The sequence below is a fragment of the Bos indicus genome, chromosome 21 (genome assembly GCF_029378745.1).
Source record: "Bos indicus isolate NIAB-ARS_2022 breed Sahiwal x Tharparkar chromosome 21, NIAB-ARS_B.indTharparkar_mat_pri_1.0, whole genome shotgun sequence".
NCBI lineage: Eukaryota > Metazoa > Chordata > Mammalia > Artiodactyla > Bovidae > Bos > Bos indicus.
Window position 1 is genome coordinate 14,779,257 of NC_091780.1, and position 24,026 is coordinate 14,803,282.

Consider the following 24,026-nt stretch of genomic DNA (forward strand, 5'->3'; position numbering starts at 1 on the left):
ATGGAGTGCAGCACGCCAGGCTTCCCTGTCCTTCACTGTCTCCCAGAGTTTGCTCAGACTTATGTCCACTGAGTCAGTGATACCATCGAACCATCTCATCCTCTGTCCCTGCTTCTGCTTCTGCCCTCAATCTTTCCCAGCATCAGGGTCTTTTCCAATGAGTTGACTCTTCACATCAGGTGGCCAAAGTATTGAGGGAGCTTCAGCTTCAGCATTAGTCCTTCCAATGAACACCCAGGACTGATCTCCTTTAGATTAGACTGGTTGGATCTCCTTGCAGTCCAAGGGACTCTCAAGAGTCTTCTCCAGAATCACAGTTCAAAAGCATCAATTCTTTGGTACTCAGTCTTCATTATGTCCAACTCTCACACATGTACATTTTCAGTAGGAGAAAATTATAAAGTGTCAATTATACAGACATGTGGTTGATTCCCCATCAACCATATTCTCCCCTCCCACCTATTTTTAGGTAAGAAGTGAATTTATTTAGAGAGATACACATTCCATAGATGGGATGTGGTCCTTTTCCAAAAGACAAGAGTGGCTTTGGCAGAAATGTGCTCCACAGACAGAAGACCCCCTCCCTCCCACCTTGAGTGGCAGCCAGGTTGATGGGGTGGGTTGGGCACAACTCCAGCTCCAGTGGTGGTCTCGATTGGTTTCCAAGTCTAAACCAGGCCAGGTGACCACACTTGCCTTGCTACAGTGATTGATTACACTCTAATGATGGTCTAAATAAACAGCTCAAGATATTCCTCAGGCCTCAGGGTTGGTCTTAGGGTTCTGTCTCCTAGATGTGAACCAAAAAAAGCACAGAACCCCCCAGCGCTCCTAACAGCCATCTGTGGTTGGGTCAGGACAAGCCTGAAGGGAGAGGTGCAATGCTGAGTCTGACACCCACACACACTCACAGAGTCAGAGCATACCGCATGATCCTGGTAGTCATTATAACCCGGGCTCCTCATTTGTTTGAATCAGGTCAATCCCCTTTCATGCTCAAGACAGTTTGAATTGGGTTTTATACTGCAACTAACACAATAATAGAAATAAGTTTGGTCAATACTGCAAGTCCCAAAGATAAAAAATTCTGTGTTAATGGAGATACAGGTATTGTCCAACCTTGGAAAACACTAGCAACTCCCCACAGCCCCACATCTTCCTTTCCCCACCAAAGATGGATAAAGAAGAACCGCAGAAAGCATGGGCCATGCTGGACCACAGAGGCCTTTAGAGGCCAAGCTGAGAGCATGTGATGCTTCTGTGGTGGTTCTATGACACACCCCTCCGAACCAGGAGAAGGAGAGATGTATGCTCAGTGAATTGAAGACCTTCCATCAGCTGTGGGTGAGCTAAGCACAAAGCATGGAGTCAGGCTCTGCAGTATGGGTGAGACTCGGACCAAACAAGCAGAAGAGGGGTGGACACTCACTCACTTGTCACACTCAGTCGTGTCTGACTCTTTTCGGCCCCATCGACTGCAGCACGTCAGGCTCCTCCATCCATGAGACTCTCCAGGCAAGAATACCGGAGTGGGTTACCATTTCCTCTTCCTGGAGATCTTCCCGAGCCAGGGATTAAACCCCTTGTCTCCAGCATTACAGGCAGATTCTTTACCTCTGAGCCACTGTGGAAGCCCCCAGGGTTAATGCTACCAAGTCATCATTCTCTCTTTAGGTGGAAACATCAATGGGTTAGAATTTTAATAGGTTAAAATTTTATCTCACTGAATTAGGGGCAGTGCTTAGATGTTAAATCTATTTTTTTTTTTCCTTTTTTTTTTTTTTTTTTATTTCAGGTATACACGTTAAATCTATTGACAAGAATGTCTGGACTGAGTTTCCTAAGAAGGAAGGTCCATTGGACCTCTTTTCTACCAAGAGAAGCCATGCATGCATGAGTGCTCAGTCGCTTTGGTTGTGGCCGACTCTTTGTGACCTTATGGACTGTAGCCCTCCGGGCTCCTCTGTCCATGGGGATTTTCCAGGCAAGAATACTGGAGGGGGTTGCCCCTGCCCTCCTCCAGGGGATCTTCCCTATCCAAGGATTGAACCTATGTCTCTTATGTCTCTTGCTTTGGCAGGCCGGTTCTTTATGACTTGTACCACCTGGGAAGCCTAAGAGAGGCCATGGGCCCTGTCATTCTTGGAGAAAGAGCCAGGCTCTGAGCAAAGTCAGAGAAGGTGAGTGGGCTTAAGCGTTTTGGTAGCTGCTTCTCTCTGTTGAATTTTGGTAGCAAAGGGCCCTGATTTCCCATGAATGTTCTGAACAGGGTCCTTTGGGTTTCTGCAGACTGATTTCTGAAATAGGAGGATTGTTCACCCCAGGTCCTTTGTTTCTGCCCAAATTAACTTGTGACCAGAGCCTGGCAGGCTGTAGGCCATAGGGTCACAAAGAGTCGGACATGACTGAGTGACTTAGCATGCATGCAGAGGTCAGTATGGTGCAGAGGACTATAGAGAGCACTTTCTCCAGTCCCTCTGGTCTCCTACGGGTTATTTGGATTAGAGACTGTGGATCAGAATTCGCTACTTCTTGCCAGACCATGAAAGAGTTGCTATTTCTGTTACTGGCTATGGCACTTTGCCGCAGGTCATTTGGGATTAACTTGGATCCCCTACAAAGTGTACGCATAACGGTTTTCCTCTATTCTCCGGTCTGGACTGTTGTGGGCTTTCTCTGAGGCAGACCAAATTCTGGTGGGTGGAAGGAGGAACAGAGAGGGGCCGCTGACATTTTCTTGGAGAGAGGTAGGTATTGCTGGGAGGGTTTTCATGGAATAAATCAACCAACTCAGCTTAATCTTTAGATGTAGTCTTGGAGATTTGAGGTCTCCTGAGCTTTAGGGTACCAATTTTGCTTTCGATTTTCCCAAAGCACCCTCCACTGGGTCAAGGTTGTGTGTTTGAGGCTGTCTCTGAAACCTCCATCATCTCCAGTGTTTGACTTTCATTGTTCAGGGAGCAGTCTTAAGGCAGCCTGCGTCTAACTGCTGATGCATCCGTTGATCACACTATGGACAGAAGTCAGTTTTGTCTTCTTTCTGGTGGTGGTTGGGACAGCTGGTAGACTGGAGATGTGACTTGGGAAAAGTTAACAGAACATTCAAGCAGAAAGTTTTCCCTTCTTTCCTTTGGCTCTGCATCTGAGTTCCTGGTGATTCAACTTGGATTCTCAGACCCTTCCTCTGTCTTTCTTTGAGTGTGAAGTCCTGCTCATTTCTGAGGCTCAGGAAAAATGCATTGACTATGTGAAGGATCCTTCAGGAGATCTCAGAGAACAGGAGGCTGTCTCAGTAGGCTAAGTTTGTACAGACTGACCAAGACAGTAACCATCATACTGAAGGAGGTTTTGGATTGTCCATGAGATCCAGCTGCTGGTCATGAAGTTAGGATGGCCAATGCTTGGATGTCACCATTGGTATTGCAAACAAGAGCCTTCAAGCTGTTCTGTTACCTCATCAGGAGACATAGTCTTTCCTCTCTGCTGTGTGGTTACTTTAGGAAAACCATGCTGTGCAATGATATTTCAGACTTCCAATTTGGGGATTTTCTTGCATCCTTTGTTGTCCTGTCTTCTCTCTCTCTCTTTAAAAAGAATATTTATTTACTTGGCTGCACCAGGTCTTGGTTGCGACGCATAGGGTCTTTTAGTTGTGGCACGCAGAGTCTTTAGTCGCGGCTTGTGAGCTCAGCTGCAGCGTGCAAACTCTTAGTTGCAGCACGGGGGATCTAGTTCCTGACCAGGGATCAAACCCAGGCCTCCTGCTTTGGGAATGTGAAGTCTTAGCCACTGCACCATTAGGGAAGTCCCACCATGTCTTCTCTTTATTCTCTCCCCCACTAGGGTGACCAGGTATTTTACCCGAGTTAAATATCAGGTATGATATTTAACATTGCCAGTGTACATGATGATTGTTTAAAACTTAAAAAAAGTTTTTAACCTTAGAAATACTCCTTAATGTAGAAATTTATGTGTGTGTATAAAATACAAATAAAACCTGGAAAGTGAAAAGACATATGTGCAAAGGTGTTTATTTTAACACTGCACAGAGTAAAAATCACAAGCAGTCTCCATGGTCCAAAAGTTGATAAAATAAATTATGATACCATCCTAAAGAGAAATAAAATTTCGCTATTTAAAATGATGCACATTTTTCTATCTTATTAGCAAAATGAAAAATTTTCCTATGTCGATGAGATGTGTAGAAATATAAATCTTAATGTGTGTTGATGTGAGAGTAAAACAGCGGCTTCATAGGGAAGGTTATTTGGCAGAATCCATCAAAAGGTAATCTGGTTTCTTCTAATAGGAGCCTTGCCTACTGTGACATCTACAAGCAAGATTTTAATAGAAAAACACAGAAAGTCCTAATTCCCTTCAGAAGGAAATAGTTGAATGCATTATTGTACACCCATAATGAAGAGCCATGTAACCATGTTCTTAGAAATAATTTTCCTGCTTTAAAAAAAAAAAACAAAACTCAAGATATCTTTAAAAATGCAAAGCTTTCTCTTTCAGGTTAGAATTTATTTTTATAAAATTCTGTGAGTAATTTTAGAAAAAGAACCCAGGGTCATATACACAGATACACACACCTGAATTGGCTGGAAAGAGTGTTTACATTTACAACATAGTTTAAGGGAGGAAACCAGGCCACAGAACATTGTGATCACAAACTTGTTAGAAGTAAGTCTATTTCAGTGCATGTGCATAGAAAAATAACTGGGAAGATACACAGAGAAATATTAACAGGGTTTTTCTCTGATAGTGGTATGGCTAAATTTCGTTTTTCTTTTTGCTTGTCTGTGTTTTCCAGTTTTCTGCAATAACTTGGAGAAGGAGGGAAGGAAAGAAGGGAGGAAGAGAGGAAAGAAAGAAAAAAGAAAGGAAGAAAGCAAAAAAGAGACGAGGAGAGAGGGAAAGGAGAGAGGGAAGAAGGAAGGAAGAGAAAGAAAGAAAACAGGAGAAAGGAGAAGCGTGAAGGATGCAGGTGTTCAGCCCGGGCGGGCATCTGGCACGTCTTGGCTGCTCTGTCCTTGCTTTACCTGGTTGAGGAGAAGAGGCTGGTTCTCCCTGTTAGATCCTGCCTGCTGTGCCCTCAGAGGTGCGCTCTGGCCCTCTGGCCTGCAGGGGAAGCTATGGCCTTGGATTCACTGAGGGCGTCAGAGCTCGGGATGCTCCCTCCAGCCTCCCAGGTGTGCAGCTGCGGGGAAAGGAAGGACAGAGCGCAGCCTCTTGGGCTAAGCGGGTCTCACTTTTATTACACTCAAACCTAGGGAAAAAAAAAAAAACCTCAACCTGGGGAAAGATTTCTATTTAGAGCTGGAAAACTAGGCCACTCGGAAGATGAGTGACCTACATTTTCTGCTATAGAAACGAAGATGAAATAGCGGTTGTTAGTGCTGCGTGCAGGCACTGAAACTCCATCAAAGGGCGAGAAGAAGGAGAAAGGGAAGAAGAAAGGGAGGGAGGGGATTTTAAAGAGCTTCTGTATTTGAAATCTTTTTTATCTGAGTGAACAATATTCAACCATGGAGGAAAAATGGGTCTCCCAGCTGTGTATTTGTTTTCCTGGCAGAGCAGTGTTTGCTAACCGGTGGCTCCTCCAGCAGGTTAAAAAAAAAACAAAAACCCATCCTCATCCTGAGCCCATTGGAAAAATGGCAGCTTCGCCAGGCTCCCGCCAGCCACCCACAAAGACCAGCTTTGGTGTCTCACGCTGGCCGCCAGACGTCTGCTTTTCGTTCTAGACTTCTGAGAGACTGCCTGCTTGATCTCATCAATCTGGGCTCTTTGCATCGGACCCCGTGGGGCGTCTGAGGTTAATAGGCTCTGGGGGCCTGAGTTTCCATGAATCTTGGTGTGTGGGGGTGAGTGGTTTGTCCAGAGGGAGAGAAAATAAATGGCAGCCTCACGCAGGGCTTCTTATCCACTAACGCCTCATTGCAGAGTCTGGGGCATCAGGGCCGACGTTTAGATGGTAACCACTCAATGGAAAACATTGCGTCCCATGATCTTTTTATTCATTGTCAGTTCATACTGGGGTTCTCTGCAATCATCAAAATATGGAGAAAAGGAGATGACTGAATCCATGTATGTGGCTTATGTTTCTAATATTCCCCAGTATCTAGTTCTCTCCTAATTCGGGTCCATTGAACATTGCCATTTCCCCTGCTAGGGTTTCGAGTCATTGTAATGTGACGGAAGTAACAAGATAGGCATAAGCACCAAAGTGCTAATATCCATGCCTCCTCCCCTGCAGCAGCCCACCCGACCACCTTGTGCAAAAGTCAGTTCCTTAAGAAGGAGTTGTTCAGTAACTCAGTTGTGTCTGACTCTTTGCAACCCCATAGACTGCAGCACACCAGGCTTCCCTGTCCTTCACTATCTCTCAGAGCTTGCTCAAATTCATGTCCATTGAGTCAGTGATGTCATCCAACCATCTCATCCTCTGCCACCCGCTCTCCTACTGCCTTCAATCTTTCCCAGCATCCGGGTCTTTTCCAATGAGTTGACTCTTCGCATCAGGTGGCCAAAGTATTGGAACTTCAGCTTCAGCATCAGTCCTTCAGGGTTGATTTCCTTTAGGATGGACTGGTTTGATCTCATTGTCCAAGGGACTCTTAAAGAGTCTTCTCCAGCACCACAGTTCAAAAGCATCAGTCCTTTGGTGCTCAGCCTTCTTTATGGACTATCTTTCACATCTGTACATGACTACTGGAAAAACCATAGCTTTGACTATATGGGCCTTTGTCAGCAAAGTGATGTCTTTGCTTTTTAATGTGCTGTCTAGGTTGCTCATAGCTTTTCTTCCAAGGAGCAAGCATCTTTTAATTTCATGGCTGTAGTCACTGCCAACAGTGATTTGGAATCCAAAAAATAAAATCTGTCATTGTTTCCATTTTCTCCCCTTCTATGTGCCATGAAATGATGGGACAGGATGCCATGATCTTAGTTTTTTGAACGTTGAGTTTTAAGCCAGCTTTTCCACTCTCCTCTTTCACCCTCATCAGGAGGCTCTTTTAGTTCTTTCCTCTCTGCTGTTAGGGTGGTGTCATCTGCATATCTGAAGGTGATATGCATGTAAGAAGGAACAGTGTCTGTCAGCCTGAGGCCCAGAGTGAAGACGTTGGGGAGCAGACCTCTCCAAGTCCAGCCCAGGCTGACAAGTCATGAGAGAGAGAAACCATCTTGCTATTTTTTGGTCACTGGGCTGGGGTGGGTCTGTATGCCTGTGCTGATTGAGGCAGCATCATATCAACACATATTGAAACCAGTTACAGTTTTGGTCTTACAACTGAAAAACCAAGACAAAGGGACAAGTTGTTTGTTTAAATGGAAAAGCCGATGATCGTGTTTGTTGGTGGGGATACAGCAGGAATCACTCAGACACAGCTTCTCTTCTTCCCCATCTTATGTGCAAATACAGGGAATTCACACATTCTGGGATGTGTTCCCTGGGGCTGTTGCAGCAAATTACCACCAACTTAGTGGCTTATGACAACAGGAATTTTTTTCTCTCCTGCAGTTTTGGAGGCCAGAAGCCAAGGCATCAGTAGGGCCATGTTCCCACCTGAGGCCCTGGGGGAACATCCTTTCTTGTCTTTTCCAGTTTCCATGGTTGTTAGCATTCCTGCGGCTACATCTCTGGGATGCCTTCCTGGTCACATGCGTGTCTCTGTGCATCTCAAATTTCCCTCCGCCTTTCTCGTGTAAGAATACTCATCACTGGGGACCACCTGGATAACTCAGGAGGGTGTCACTTTGGATCTTGAATTACATCTGCAATAAGGTCACATTTACAGGTTTTGAGTGGACATATTTTTGGCAGCCACCATTCAACTCATTACCTGAATACTTTTTAAGTGCCAGACGCTAGGCCTACATCTAGGTTTTATCTGACTTCTTCTCCCAATCAGTCTCTGAAGTAGATATTATTTTGCCCAGTTTAAAGGTAGAGAAACTGAGTTGGGTTTCAGGGAAGTTAAATAATGTGTCTAAGGTCACACAATGGTGGGAACCAGAAGCTATTCCAGGTCGTATTCCTAAACCTGTAGAATTTCATATCTATATATCTATGTGCTTAGTGACTCAGTCGTGTCTGACTCTTTGTGACCCCATGGACTGTAGCCGGCCAGGCTCCTCTGTCCGTGGGATTTCCCAGGCAAGAATACTGGAGTGGGTTGCCATGCTGTCTCCCAGGGGATCTTCCCAACCCAGGGATCAAACCCAGGTCTCCTGCATTGCATGTGGATTCTTTACCATCTGAGCCACCAGGGAAGCCCAACTTAAAGGCTGGGCTCGTCCAGAATTTGAACCCAAGACCTTGCACCCGAAGTTAGACTCATATCCCTGACCGACCAGCCAAAGGTGGTGGTGGTTTAGTTGCTAAGTTGTGTCTGAGTTTTGTGATCCCATGGACTACAGCCTGCCATTCCCTTCTCCAGGGGATTTTCTCCACCCAGGGATTGACCCTGGGTTTCCTGCATTGCAGGCGGACTCTTTACTGTCTGAGCCACCAGGGAAGTCCATCCATATCTATCTCCAAATGAGTGTCATTTTCTCCAAACCACTGTTGCTTACAAGATTTCAGAACCCCTCTGCTTCTAAACCACATCACAATCCACAGAGGAAAAGTCTACCTACTTGCATGATTGCAACAATGTGTCTTATATACGGTTTTAGGCAGTTTTGTTTTCACATGAGAGAGCTCCTGGATTTAATTCTGCTCACAGTAAACAGGCCCCAGCACCTGACAAATAATAGCCGATAGATTCCTCAAAGCACTAATTACTCAAGAGCAATGTAATCTGTTTACATCCAGCTGAAGGCTTTGCTACACAATGGAAAGGCCCTGAGAAAAAGACAACGTGGACTGCCCCCAGTACAAGGTGGGTGGTCACACCAGCGTAATCCTTCTATGTGTCCCAGGGACTTCAGGAAAGCATGCAGGTGTGGCTCACTAACCAAATGTAAGCATATGGAATCCAGGAAGCAGAAAGCCTTCCTTTCCCCACTGAATCCAGGCCCAGCCACACGCTACTGTTCCATCCCCAACAGCCATCTCTTTCTGTCTCCTTTGCTAGAAATTCCATCTCCCCTCCCTCCGTTTTCTTTTGTCTGCCCTGAGCAGCTTGTGGGATCTTAGTTCCCTGACCAGGGATTGAACTGGGGCCCCATCAGAGAGAGTGTCGAGTCCTAACCACTGGAACACAGGGAATTGGACGCCACGTGGCCACTGGAAATGCAGGGATACCTTACAATAGTGGGAAACACTAGTTCACCTCTTGCAGATTCAAAACAGAATGACGCAGAGCAGCTGGGATGTAACCAGCTGTGCCTGCAACTCCCTACCTCTGGACTCAAGCCAACAGAATTGATGTCTTTATTTTGGGAATAAATAATAATAAAATTATTATTCAGGGAATTGACAATTCCCCTGAATCTTGCCTTACAGACACCAGTAGGGCACTGCCTGATCACAGGAATTACAACTACAATAAGGTAACATTTGCTGAGCACCCAGCCTGTGCTGGGACCTTTTCATAGATTATCTCATTTAATTCTCACAACAATGCTCCAGGACAGGTATTGTTACTGTTTCCATTTTACAGATGAGAAACCAAGGTACAGAGAGGTCAAGTAACATACCCAAGGATGCATAATAAGTAGGATGGAGGCAGAATTTGAACCCCTGTTTTCAGGCTCTATACTATGCTGGTTGAATGAGCATCTGGGAACCTCTCCTCCACCCCAGAAAGCCCTATTCAACCACCTGCTTTGTCAGTTCTTCCTAAAGTAGAAAGAGTAATCCTACTGAGTAAGTACCCTCAGCCCTTAGGACCCTGGGCACAGCATAGGTATTTTCTCATTGGAAGGAGGATGACACGCTTGTTCTTTGGGAGGAAGGAACACTTGGAACGCCTTGCTTGTTTCGGAGCACTGGGCTGACAAGGATCCTTAAGCTGAGATCAGCTGGTTATGTCTGCAGAGAACTTGGGTAGGATGAGAGGTTTTGTGTGTGCTCGGGGTTTATCATTCCTGCTGTGGTGAATAGCAAGGCATTACATCCAACAGAGGAAAGGACTTTATGGCCAGGTTGGGGTGGGCTTCCCTGGTGGTTCAGATGGTTAAAATTCCACCTGCAGTGAGGGAGACCCAGGTTTGATCTCTGGGTCGGGAAGATCCCCTGGAGAAGGGAATGGCTACCCACTCTAGTATTCTTGCCTGGAGAATTCCATGGACAGAAGAGTCTGGGGGGCTATAGTCCATGGGGTCGCAAAGAGTCGGACACGACTGACTTAGCACACTCTGGGTGGCAATGGAGTGTGCTACTTTTAAACTTGGCCTTGAATGTCACCTATGGGTAAACAAGAGAATGTGTGTTTGGCACGTAGGATATAAATGGCAAGGAGGGAGACCTGTGTGGGATGGTTTTCCATGTCTCCTGCCATCCTGATTATGGTGTGGGAGGAAAGCCCTATTGCCATAGGTTGAGGGTAAGCTTTGCTATGCTATGCTATGCTAAGTCACTTCAGTCATGTCCGACTCTGTGTGACCCCATAGATGGCAGCCTACCAGGCTCCCCTGTCCCTGGGATTCTCCAGGCAAGAACACTGGAGTGGGTAGGGTAAGCTTTAACTCAGCCCAAATTAAATGGCTGCAGATTACGATTAATTGATTTTGATTAAATGGAACTTTAATATTTATTGCCTAGCCCTCTAAATGTACTCTCTTGACGAAGGCCTTATTTATTTATGTAGAGGTTTAAAAGAAAAATTGATACATAGGCTAGCCCAGCTGTTGGGTTTCTAGCCCAGCTGTTAGGTTTCTGTTTCTTCTCCGACTCCCATCTGTACAGTTGCTGTCAGCACTTCTCAGAGCCTTCCTTGAAACTGTCCAGTTTTACATGTCTCGGTCATTCAATTATTGGCTCCTTTGTTCACCAGTAAGCTGAGGCTCTGCCTAACGTACTCCTGTGGGAACAGCTCCATGAGAAGCTAGACTGTGGGATCTCCCAGTGTGTGGACCACTCCCATGCCCTGGAAGCATGTTTGCCAATGGAGGTGGGTAGGCTGGGATGGCTCTTGGCTTCTGAGGTTGATGGCTCTCCCAGGTCTCACCAAATGTTGCTCTTAGTGAGTCAAAACTGTTCCCATTTTGCTTCCAGAGTGGTTTTCCAAGAAGTATGCAGCATCCCACCCCCACCCGTCCCCTCAAGGCCTGTTTTTCATAAAGCTCCAACCTGTCTGCTTTTCTCTTTCCTTCTTTGGCTCCCTTTCTGTTGAAGGCTTCTGGCAAAATTGTGAAATAACTGCTGCTTTTCTTCCCAGCCTTCCTTGCCATGGCCCATTGCCCTGTGGAAACTCCACAACTACTTTCCATGGAGAGCTTCCTGAACCTTTGTGATGAGTCAGACCTGTCTTAGAGAGTTATATTCTCACATGCATTTTACTTCTCTTGGTTTATAAATCTCTGTGCTGTTTTAAGGGCTTCCCAGGGGCTCAGTGATAAAAAAAAAAAACCCATGTGGGTTCAATCCCTGGGTTGGGAAGATTCCCTGGAGAAGGACCCACTCTAGTATTCTTGCCTGGGAAATCCCATGGACAGAGGAGCCTGGTGGTCTATCCCAAAGGAAACCAACTCTGAATATTCACTGGAAGGACTGTTGCTGAAGCCGAAACTCCAATCCTTTGGCCATCTGAGTCGAAGTGCTGACTCACTGAAAAAGACCCTGACGCTGGGAAAGATTGAAGGCTGGAGGAGAAGGGGGTGACAGAGGATGAGATGGTTGGATAGTGTCACCAACTCAATGGACATGAGTTTGAGCAAACTCTGGGAGATGGTGAAGGACAGGGAAGCCTCGCATGCCGCAGTCCATGGGGTCCCAAAGAGTCAGACACGACTGAGTGAACAACAGCAACACATGCTGCTTTAAAGAAGAGGGAAACTAAGGCTCAGGGAGGTCAAAGTGCATTGTTACTGTCCTCCCTAATAAGAACTGGGACTCAGCTCAAGTCTCAAGGCAGAGCCGTGGAGTGCCCTCACTCCCTGGACCCACCCCAGACAGCCTCCCACCCCGCCCCCTGACCCTCTTGTTCTCCTCCTGCTCCCATAACATCTGCTCTTGGCAGCTTCTGTTTTCCAAGCCATTATCTTTTGTTCTCATTCATTTTCTATCCCATTATTTCCCTCCATGGCCTCTTTAAAATACACATCTGATCACATTCCCCCTTAGCATACAATTGCTTGGGACAGAATCCAGGCCAGCCCGCCCTGGGGGGCTGGGGGGCCTTTCCTGTCCGCTGTTCTATCCTCCACTCCTCCTCGCCTCCTCCAGGCGAGCTCGCCCCTCACACCGCACAGGATCGCTGGTGGCCCGGAGAAAACTGCCCGACTCTCTCGCACCGTCACTCCTTTGCCCGTGATGGTCTCTAGCCGAAAAGGAGCACAGTTCTGCCTGTCCTTGAAGATTCAGCAGAGGAGACACTGGTCTGGTCAGCCGGCTGGAGTGGGCCATCCTGGGCGGGCCTGCTCCCCACAGCTCAGCCCGCCCTGGGTCCCGGCTGGAGCCTGCCCTCTCTGCGAGCACCTGGAGACCACTCCTCAGCATCACTGTTGGCCCAGGAACATCCCTCCCAGAGGCGCCAATGTGTGCTTCCAGGGCCTGCAGTGTCAGAGCAACAGCCAAGGGGAGGCCGGTTCTAAGGAGAGGAATGTCATGTGAACTTAGGCCGACAGACACCAAGGTGCTTGGGGGGCCTTTTGTGACATGCTATGAAGCCAGGATGGGAACGGAAGGTGGGGGTGGTGAGCTGGGGCTGGCACACCTCTCTCTTGGGTGCTATGACTGCTGCACGTGGCCCGCACCTCCCACGGCGCTTCTCCCCTTCCCTCTTGCCTGCGTGTGTGCCTGCTTAGCTCTGTCGTGTCCAACTCTTTGAAACCCCATGGACTGTAGCCCGCCAGGTTCCTCTGTCCAAGGGATTCTCCAGGCGAGAATACTGGAGTGGGTTGCCATTTCTTCCTGCAGGGGATCTTCCTGACTCAGGGATCAAACCCCTGTCTCCTGTGTCTCCTGCATTGCAGGTGCATTCTTTACCCGCTGAGCCACTGGTTATATTAAAAAAAAAAAAAAGCACCTAACACAAAATTTACCAGGTTTTTTTCATCTCCAACTTTTTATTGCAAAAAATTCCAGAAAACATAAAAAGATAGTATAATCATCAACCATATTATTACTACCTAGATTCAGCCATTAAAAAAAAACTTTATTGAAGTATAGTTGATTTACAATGTCATGTTAGTTTCAGGCATATAGCAAAGTGATTCAGTTATACATATACATATGTGTGCGTGCATCCGTGCTAAGTTGCTTCAGTCATGTCTGACTCTGTGTGACCCAATAGACTAGCCCTCAGGGCTCGTCTGTCCATGGGATTCTCCAGACAAGAATACTGGAGTGGATAGCCACGCCATCCTCCAGGGGATCTTCCTGATCCAGGGCTCGAACCTGCGTTTCTTATACCTCCTGTGTTGGCAGACTGGTTCTTTCCCACTAACGCCACCTGGGAAGCCCCCACATACACATATACCCACTCATTCTAAGATTATTTTCCCATGGAGGTCATTACAGAGTTCTGAGTAGAGTTCCTTGTGCCTTATGGTAGGTCCTTGTTGCTGCTGCTGCTGCTGCTGCTAAGTCACTTCAGTCGTGTCCGACTCTGTGCGACCCCATAGACGGCAGCCCACCAGGCTCCTCTGTCCCTGGGATTCTCCAGGCAAGAACACTGGAGTGGGTTGCCATTTCCTTCTCCAATGCAGGAAAATGAAAAGTGAAAGTGAAGTCGCTCAGTCGTGTCCGACTCTCAGCAACCCCATGGAGTGCAGCCTACCGTAACATTCTTCTGTCCCTGGGATTCTCCAGGCAAGAGTACTGGAGTGGGGTGCCGTCGCCTTCTCCAAGGTCCTTGTTAGGTTTCTGTTTTATCTATAGTAGTGCGTATGTCAACCCCAATCTCCCAGTTTATCCCTCCCCTGCTTTTCCTCCTGACACAATTTACCATGTTTTTTTTTTTGTTGTTGTTGTTAAGAAGGAACTGCTAACACTCAGCTGCAGCTTTTTATAAGAGGAATTTGGGAGATAGACAACTCCTAATTGGTGGAGAAAGAGTTAAGTCTGAATGGCAAGGCCAGTTCTGGGCAGGTGGTGGGTGGGGTTGGCCAGAGAGCATGGTCAAAAGTCAGGGTCTTTGAGTGGCTGTCAACACCTTGAAATGAGACTTTCAAGTTGGGACTCTCAAAAGGGTCATGACACAGGCTAAATCCATGCCAGTGTCTTGTGGCTGAATCTTACGCCGAAAAAAATCACCTTTTAAACTGCCTTTGCTCAGTTTCCAGGCCTGGACTGGGTGTATCCCTGGTCAATACACTTTAATAAGAGAGACAGCAACAAGCTGGAGTTTTCCCAGAGTATGATAAACAGAGGTCTGAACTGTGCACTGGAAGAGTGGGAGATGTTTGCTTTGAAGAGAAGACTCAGGGGACCCAGGTAATTGTTTTCAAATCAATGTTATATATAATTCATAATGTGAATATTATGTAAGTAACTGGGAAAGAGCCCCTGATGCACCATGAATTAGAAGAAGCCAGTCACAATCAGGATGCATAGTGAGTCCTCATGTTCTGTTTAAAAATGTTAACAAAGATACATATATGCATACATATATGCATACATATCCTTGTTTGTGTGTTCCTATACACACACACACACACACACACACACATATCCAGGAGAAGGAAATGACAACCCACTCCTGTATTCTTTCCTGGAGAATCCCATGGACAGAGCCTGGTGGGCTACAGTCCATGGGGTTGCAAAGAGTCGGACACGGCTGAGCAGCCAACACTTTCACACACATTTATATAATAAGTGTTTCCGGTGGTGCTAGTGGTAAAGAACCCACCTGCCAATGCAGGAGACAAAAGAGATGCATGTTCGATCCCTGGTTTGGGAAGATCTCCTGGATGAGGGCAGGGCAACCCACTCCAGTATTCTTGCCTGGAGAATCCCATGGACAGAGGAGCCTGGCAGGTTACAGTCCGTGTTGCAAAGGGTCTGACACGACTGAAGTGAGTTAGCACGCATATATGTATGTAATGTATGTATGTAAATGTATTGTATATGATGTTTCAGAGGTCAGGCAGTTTGTAAAACCCAGCCTTTCTATTTGCAAACATGGATTTTCTTTCATTTCTCCATCCAAACTTACCTTAGATCAGGAGTCCCCATTTCTATGAGGGTGGAGAAACGGGAAACTTGCCATCACAGGACACAATCATTTCTGGCCTGAACTTTGAGCTTTTGGGGGAAGTGTCAATTAATTGAAGGCGATCGCCCTGACATTCGCTCCTCGGGGTGGTGGGTGCTGTTTGGTCAGAGGGAGGCTGCTGGCTGCACTCAGGACCTGCCGCTGCTGGGCTCATCCAGGGGGCCTGGCACCACGTCTGCGCCTGAGCAGTGGTTTCTCCAGTCAGGGACGCAGGTTTCCTTGGGCCCCGGTGGCGTCCCGCTGGCTTCCTGCGGCAGGTGCCTCTCAAAGTGCCGCCTCGGCCCCTTTCGGCCTCTGACACTCTTGTGTGTGATGTTATTCCCGGCTCTCATCCTTGTGACTTATTCTTTTTGTAGCTGAGAGTTTGCCCCTTTTGTCCTCTTCATCCGTTTCACTCACCCTCCACCCCCTGACTCAGGCAGCCAATATATTCTCTGTAACTAGGGGCTTCCCTGGTGGCTCAGACGGTAAAGGATCTGACTGCCATGCAGGAGACCTGGGTTTGATTTCCTGGGTTGGGAAGATCCCTTGGAAAAGGGAATGGCTACCCACTCCAGGATTCTTGCCTGTTGGAAAACCCATGGACAGAGAAGCCTGGAGGGCTACAGTCTGTGGGGTCCCAAAGAGTTGGACACGACTGAGAGACTAACACTTTCACTTTCACGAGCTTCGCAAATTTTGTCTTTGGTTTTGTTTTCAGACTTCACATAGAAGTGAGATCATATGCTATCTCAGAATCCATCCATATTGTCACAGGTGGCGAGATTTCCTTTTTTATGGCTGAATAATATTCCATGCGGTATATATGCCTCATTTTCTTTATCTGTTTATTTGTTGATGGGTACTTAGGTTGTTGCCATATCTTGGCTATTCGACATAATACTACAATAAACATTGGGGTGCATATGACCTTTTGAATTATGGTTTTCTTCTTAATTGGTGTTTTTGGATAAATACTCAGAAATGGAATTACTAGATCATCCAGTAGTTGTTTTAGTTTTTTGAGGAGGCTCTGTAATGTTTTCTGTGCTTGCTGAACTGACTTGCATCTCCATCAATAGTGTATGAGGGTTCCCTTTTCTCCACATCCTCACCAACACTTGTTATTTGTTATCTTATTAATAATAAAAGCCATTTAAATAGATGTGAAGTGAAGTGTTAGTTGCTCAGTCATGTCTAACTCCTTGCAGCCTCATGGACAGTAGCCCGCCAGGCTCCTCTGTCTGGGGGATTCTCAAGGCAAGAATACTGGAGTAGGTTGCCATTTCCCTCTCCAGGGAAATAGATATGAGGTGATACCTCACTGTGGTTTTGTTTTGCGTTTCCCTGGTGATTAGTGATGTTGAGTGCCTTTTAATGTACCTGTTGGCCATTTGAATATCTTCTTTGGAAAAATGTCTATTCAGGTCCTCTGCCCATTTTTTGATCAGATTTTTTTTTATGCTGTTGTATGAGTTTTTAAAATATATTTTAGATATTAATTTCTTATTATATGTATGATTTGCAAATATTTTCTCTCATTTATTAGGTTGCCTTTTCTTTTTGTTAATGGTTTCCTTTGCTGCATCTGGCTTTTTATGTCATTTCACTGATCTCTTTGTCCGTTTCATACCAAAACCTACTATCTTCATTGCTATTTTTGGTATCTGCTGAGACAAATTACTTCTACTCATTCTAATGTCCTGATTATTCTTGGCCTTTTGTTCTTCTATATACGTACATTTTGGAGTTAGCTTAATAAGTTCCACTAAAGTAAAAGTTATTAGAATTTTGATTCAGTTCAGTTCAGTCCCGCAGTTGTGTCCGACTCTGTGACCCCACGGACTGCAGCACGCCAAGCTTCCCTGTCCATCGCCAACTCCCGGAGCTTACTCAAACTCACATCCTTCGAGTCGATGATCCCATCCACCCATCTCATCCTCTGTTGTCCCCTTCTCCTCCTGCCTTCACTCTTTCCCAGCATCAGGGTCTTTTCCAGTTTCAATTAGAATAGTGTTAACCCTAAAGGTTAATTGGAGGATAATTGGCCATTACGTGACATTAAGTCTCTCAATCCATTATTATGATAAGCCCATCTATCTCTTTAGGGAGTCTTCAATAATTTGCAATTTAGGTCCTGCACAACTTTAATAAAATTTATTCTTTGATAAACTTGTTAGCCTGTATGTTGGTATATTTTGCTGTAAATTGTGTGCTATTCTAAATTACATCTTTTTAAAATTACATTTTGAAATTTTTTCTTACTGGTATATGGAAATGACACATATTTTTATATTTTGGTTTCAAATCTGACGAACTTCTCAAATTCTCTTATTTTTAATTCTAATTACCTGTAGATGCTTTTGGGTTTTCTATGTACTTCATAATATAATCTCTAAACAATGATAATTTCATTTCTTTCTTTTCAATCCTTAAATATTTTCTTTCTTGAAGAAAAAATTTTCTTCTTTTTATTATTCTGGGTGGTTTTTTATTTAGGCCTCAAGATCAGAGAGCAAAGTTAATTATGCTTCTCAGTTCATGGTGAATTATCATAATGGATTCATGCAAAGCACTTCTCTACCATCATTTATTTATTCCTTGTTTCTAATACTCTTTCCTCCCACCACCCTGCTATTGTCTACTCCAGAGACAACTGCTCTAATATGTTTAATGTACCACTTTTCTTTTGCATGTATTCTTGGAAGATAAATATTGTTTTTAATATGGGAATATATTTTTAACTTGTGTTATATAGATCATTCTGTTTCTTTTTATATTAAGTATATGAAATAGATATGGAACAAGCAACAAAGTCTTACTGTATAGCACAGGGAATATAGTCATTATCTTATAATAACCTATAATGGAAAATAATCTGAAAAATAATATATGTGTATATGTATAACTGGGCCTCACTAGTGGCTCAGTGGTAAACAATCAACCTGCCAGGGCAGAAGCCTCAGGAGATATAGGTTCGATCCCTGGGTTGAGAAGATCCCTTGGAGAAGGGCATGGCAACCCACTCCAGTACTCTTGCCTGGAGAAACCCATGGACAGAGGAACCTGGTGGGCTACAGTCCATTGGGTCACAAAGAGTCAAAATTGACTGAAGCGACCTAGCATGCATGCACATATGTGTATAACTAAACCACCTTGCTATGCACCTGAAACATTGTAAGTCAACTATACTTCAATGAAATATATATATATATATATATTAAGTATATGAGTACTTAATCCATAGTTTGTAGTTGCTTCACAGTAACTGTGTTTTGCCTCCTTGTTCTCTCAGCAATGGATGCCAGAAAACCCTTTTGCCCCCCAAATACAGCTACACCAAGCATCTCCATAGACATCCCCTCATAGCCCTGCATGACCGTACACTCGGGATCTAATGGAGTGGAATGGTGGGCTCCCAGGGAATGCATGTTCCTAACTGGGTGAAGTGGCCCCGCCTGGCACTTCAGGGCCTCTCTTGCCAGCAGTACCTGTGGTTTCTGTGTCTCCAAGTGTCCTCTGGTATTTGGCATTATGCCATTTCCCTAATTTTTGCTGATCTCGTACATGTAAGTGGATATTTCATTGCTATTTTACTTTGCATTTCTTGGATTCCTAGTGGAGTTTGAGCACCTCTTCATATACTTGTTAGTTCGGAGGTTTCTCTTCTGTAAAATGCTTGTTTATATTTTTCCTCATTTTTCTGTTGTGTTTCTGTTTTTTCTTGTTGATTTGCAGACATTCTTATATATTCTATCTATTATTTCCTATTGATTTTAGTCATCATAGACATCTTTTCCTAGTCTGTCTACCTTCTACCAGGTTTGTCCATGATGTCTTACATAGAACAGAAATCTGTCATGTTGATGTAATCCGTTTTATTTCTCCTTCCTTTTTTAGCCAGTGAAGAGTATCCCAGGGTATGGGTGTGCCACAATTTATTTATCTTTTTTCCAGTTGCTAGAATTTAGGTTGTTTCCAATATTTGGCTATAACAAATAAAAGTGCAATGAGCATTTGCTTACAGGTCTTTGTGTGAACTTATGTTTCGCTTATTGTGAGTAAACACTTGGAAATGGGATTTCTGGGCCTCATGGTAAATGTATATTTAATGTTACAAAACACTGGCAGAACTTCCTCTAAAGTTTCCATACCATTTTGCATTTCCACCAGCAATGAATGAGCATTCCAAATGGTCTAATCCTTACAGCACTCGATATTGGCAGTGCTTTTACATTTAGCCAATGCTGTGGGTCGGAGAGGCAATGGCACCCCACTCCAGTACTCTTGCCTGGAAAGTCCCAGGGACGGAGGAGCCTGGTGGCCTGCAGTCCATGGGATTGCTAAGAGTCGGACACGACTGAGCAACTTCACTTTCACTTTTCACTTTCATGCCTTGGAAAAGGAAATGGCAACCCACTCCAGTGTTCTTGCCTGGAGAATCCCAGGGCCGGGGGAGCCTGGTGGGCTCTATGGGGTCTATGGGGTCGCACAGAGTCGGACACGACTGAAGCGACTTAGCAGCAACAGCAGCAATTCTGTGGGTATCCCGTGTTTCTGCAGTATATTTTCAATTTCAGTGATTATATTTCTTATTTCTAGACGTTCTAATCTTTTTTACCCCAAATATGCTTAGTTATTTTTAGATACACTTTCTTCTTACTCAACTCTCCTTTACTTTTAAAAATTATTATGTAAGTTTTAGGCGTGTGTGTGTGTGCTCAGTCATGTCTGACTCTTTGCAGCCCCAGGGACTGTGACCCGCCAGGTTCCTCTGCCCATGGAATTTTCCAGGCAAGAATACTGGAGTGGGGTGCCATTTCTTACTGCAAGGGATATTCCTGACCCAGGGATCAAACCTGAGTCTCTTGTGTCTCCTGCATTGGCAGGAGGGTTCTTTATCTTTAGAGCTATCTGGGAAGCCCACATATTAGGTGTGCAACATTATAATTTGACATCTGTATACTAGAACATACAAGTTTACTTTTAAAAAACTGAGTTTATATTCTGTGTCTAATAATTCTAGTATCTTACCATGTTTTTAGGTCTTATTCTGCTGTCTGTATTTTCAACTGGCTTTGGTTCATGATTTCTTGTTGTCGGTTATGACCTCTGATTTAGAACTTTACCTGTGGGGATACTCTGAGGGTGAAGTTGAAGATGACTTTCTTCAGAGAGGAAAGGTATTGCTTGCTGTCAGGTGTCTAGGGAATTAACAACCCAGTGCTATTTGAACTAAATTCTTACCTTGAGGTTTTTCAAATCAACCAGATAATTTAAACTCAGCCTGTGAACCTGCCTGAATCTGACTTGAGATTACACACTCTCAGGGGAGACTCTTTTTTCCTCTTCTACTTACCAAAGACTTTTGAAGCAGATCATTTTCCTTGTAGTCCTTCGAGAGGGGGGTTTATTTCCAGATCACTCTTATACTGCGGATAGCATTTAGGGTTTCAGCTCTTTGCTGCCTCCAATTATACTTTCTATTTTGAGGGGTCTCTGGGCTTTGCTCTACCAGCTCTATTTATTAAAATAGATAACTAATAAGAACCTACTGTATAGCACAGGGAACTCTACTCATAATCTGTAATGGTCTATATGGATATACATCAGTCTCAGTCTCTCAGCTTATTCCTCCCCCTCCAAGAATCCTTATAGGTTTATCTGAAGACATGGAGTGAGTTGACTCCAAAGCCTTAAGCATCTCGTCTTGCGTTAAGACTCACACATCATTTTCTCATTCTAGAAATGTTCCTTGAGTTCTTTGCAGTATGCTGGTAAGAGGTCAACCAGCAACAGCAAAACATTTCCTTCCTGTCCTTTACAATATACTAGAAGAATACAGTAGAAATACTATGGTAGAAATTAACACATTCCAACTCAGATTTGAAAAACCGCCTGGAAATGTCCCTTCTTGCCACTATTGGCAGAGATTGAATTTCTTTCTTGTTATCCGGTGAACTTGTCAGGATAAATACTGGAAGCAGAACTGCAGGGTCAGACATACGCAGATTTTAAGTTTGGAGAAGTATTTCCTAATTTTTCTTCAGTCACTCTACTATCAGCCAAATGGGAGGATTCATTTTCCACTATGCTCTAGTCAACAGAGGATGAGATGGTTGGATGGCATCACCAACTTGATGGACATAAGTTTGAGCAAACTCCGGGAGATAGTGAAGGACGGGGAAGCCTGGCGTGCTGTAGTGCATGGGTTTGCAAAGAGTTGGACATGACTGAGTGACTGAATAACAACTAGTCAACACTGTGTATATTAATTTTTTTTTTCAGTCTGTAATCTTGAGGGCTTGCATAGTGGCTCAGACGGTAAAGAATCTGCCTGAAATGCAGGAGGCACGGGATTGATCCTGGGGTCAGGAAGATCTTCTGGAGGAGGGAATGACTACCACTCCAGTGTTCTTGGCTGGGAAATTCCATGGACAGAGGAGCCTGGCAGGCTACAGTTTGGGGATGCAGAGAGTCAGACACAGCTGAACAGCTAGCACTTTTGTAGTCTTGTAACAGTTCTCACAAGTCAGTCCTGTCATCTATAAATATCTAATCAAATTCAGTGTTCAAACCTCTACCCAGCCAATATTTCTTCTTTTAAATGATTAATTCTCGCTGTCTTTTCAAGATGATTTTTGGGTATAGGTATAGATGTGTGTGATTTCATTGCAACTAAGCTATCCTTTTGCCAGCCTCTGGATTCTTTATGATTCCTCTGGAAAGAGTCTTTTTCATTTCTGCTTAATGGGCACCCTTCTGGTATCTGCCACTTATACCTGTTGAAGGGGAGACCCATTTCTACCCCTACCCTACTGGCTAAACCCTGCCTAAGTTCTTGTTGGCCTTACAGATCTTGAGTCTAGCCAAACTTTCCATCTGGCTTGGGCCATCCCCTCTGCAACTTCTGCCTCCCATGGACTCCCCTTGCCCCCAGCCATGGTGGCCCCCCATCATGGTAGGCTCACCGCGGGCCTGCTGCCTTGCGACATTCTACAACTTCCTAAATTCCCCGGGGTAAGGCAGCGTGAGAATTCTGGCTGCTCGCTCATTAGGGAAACATCCTCAAAGTGTCCAATGTGTACACAGCACAGCAAAGCACAGATAAAGGCTGCCCAGCCCAGCACATACTAGGTACGTAAAGCTATTTTCCTTCTCTTCTCTTTCTGCAGGAGGCAACCACATGTCTGGCTCTGCTTCTGTCACTAATGAAACATGCTCGAATAGTGAATTAAAGAAGAAAAGGAAATAGTTCCACTACTGAGACTATTCGGATAGATATTCATCTCCAGACAATTTTTTCTGTGCATATTGAAACCTATGTAAGGTTGGGATAAGGGGAACTCCTTTTCTCTTGTCTTCCTGTTTCCAGATAGTAGGATCTCTATTAGAATAATGCCTCAGCCTTTCTCTCATGCCTTACTTAATCCTCCAAAGAGAAGGGCCTTGGAAAGGAAGCTAGGTCTGTGAGGCTCAGCCCCTCCACCTCCCAGGGAACAGGCTGAGATCCCCCATTCTGCCTTGGGGTTCCCTGCTATGAGTTGTACAGAGACAAGATTGGGTTCTGCTGATGGAGTCTGCATTTGTCCAGTGTGGCCTAAGAGCAAGTCGGCAAGGAAGTCAGTTGTGGGGTTCTGTATTGGGAAGTTTGTAACAAGTATAATTTTTTTCTTTCTCTCCTATACAGTGTTTAATCCCCTATGGATGGGCTCTAAGTTCTTTCCATATTTTACTACTAAAACACAGGCTTTGCAAACATTCTTGTATATATTTCTTTTCTGCTTGTCTGATGAACTCATTAAGATAAATGACTAGAAACACAATTGCAGGGTCAAATGTATGCTGATTTTAAATTTGCGGAGGTATTACCTAATTTTTATTCAGTTACTCTCCCATGAGCACAGTGTGGGAGTTCCTTTTCCTCCATACCCCAGCCAACGTGAATTATAATTAATTTTAAAAAAACTTCGCTCATCTGCTAGCTGAAATATTGTTTTAATTTCCATTCATTTTATTACTAGTGAGCTTGAACCACTTTTTCAATTTGTTTCTCTTTAATTTGCTTGTGCATGTTCTTTGAGAATGTTTCCATTAGAATGGTTTTCCTCTTCTTTGATTTGTAAGAGTGATTTTTGTATTAATATTCTCAGTCCTCTATTGATGGCAGATTAGTGTAATGATTGACAGCTTGGGTTTTCCAGGTGTGACTTTGGACTAAGTTACTTAAATTCTGCTGTCACTTCATCTCTACATTGGTTCGTATATATCTATACCCTTGTCACTTTTATATCTCTACATTAGTTACAGGTATAAATGTCACTGCTTTCCTCTCATTCACCCCTCCCTCACCTCAACTGCACCAGGAGTAAAGGAGAAAGACAGTATTGGTAGTAGCCAAGAGGACTGGATGACTTTACACGATAGTGACTTATCTAGAGAGGGCAGGCATCATAAAGAGAAGAAATCAGGCAATGTTTTGGAGGATGGATGGAGACAGAGAAGATTGGAGGTACCTGCTGGGCTCTGTGGCTTGGAGAGAAGATAGATGGGATAAACATTTATAAAGGATGCTTTTTCTGAGTGTTCCAACCTCTTTGTCAGCTTTGACCCTGCAGAGCTACTTATTAAATAATGTTCTTTCCCTGAGCTTTGATTCAGAGTTGTATTTCTTCATTACCTACTTCTGTGTGGCACTGGATTGAGAGAGAGCAA

General features: G+C 44.6%; 1 long non-coding RNA gene across 1 annotated transcript; it reads left to right on the plus strand.

Annotated features, from left to right (window-relative positions):
- Positions 1-2,415: 2,415 nt before the first annotated feature.
- Positions 2,416-24,026, plus strand: LOC139178345 (uncharacterized). Its single transcript, XR_011562765.1, has 3 exons — positions 2,416-2,747; positions 14,394-14,551; positions 22,487-24,026. It is a non-coding gene; the product is annotated as an uncharacterized lncRNA (long non-coding RNA).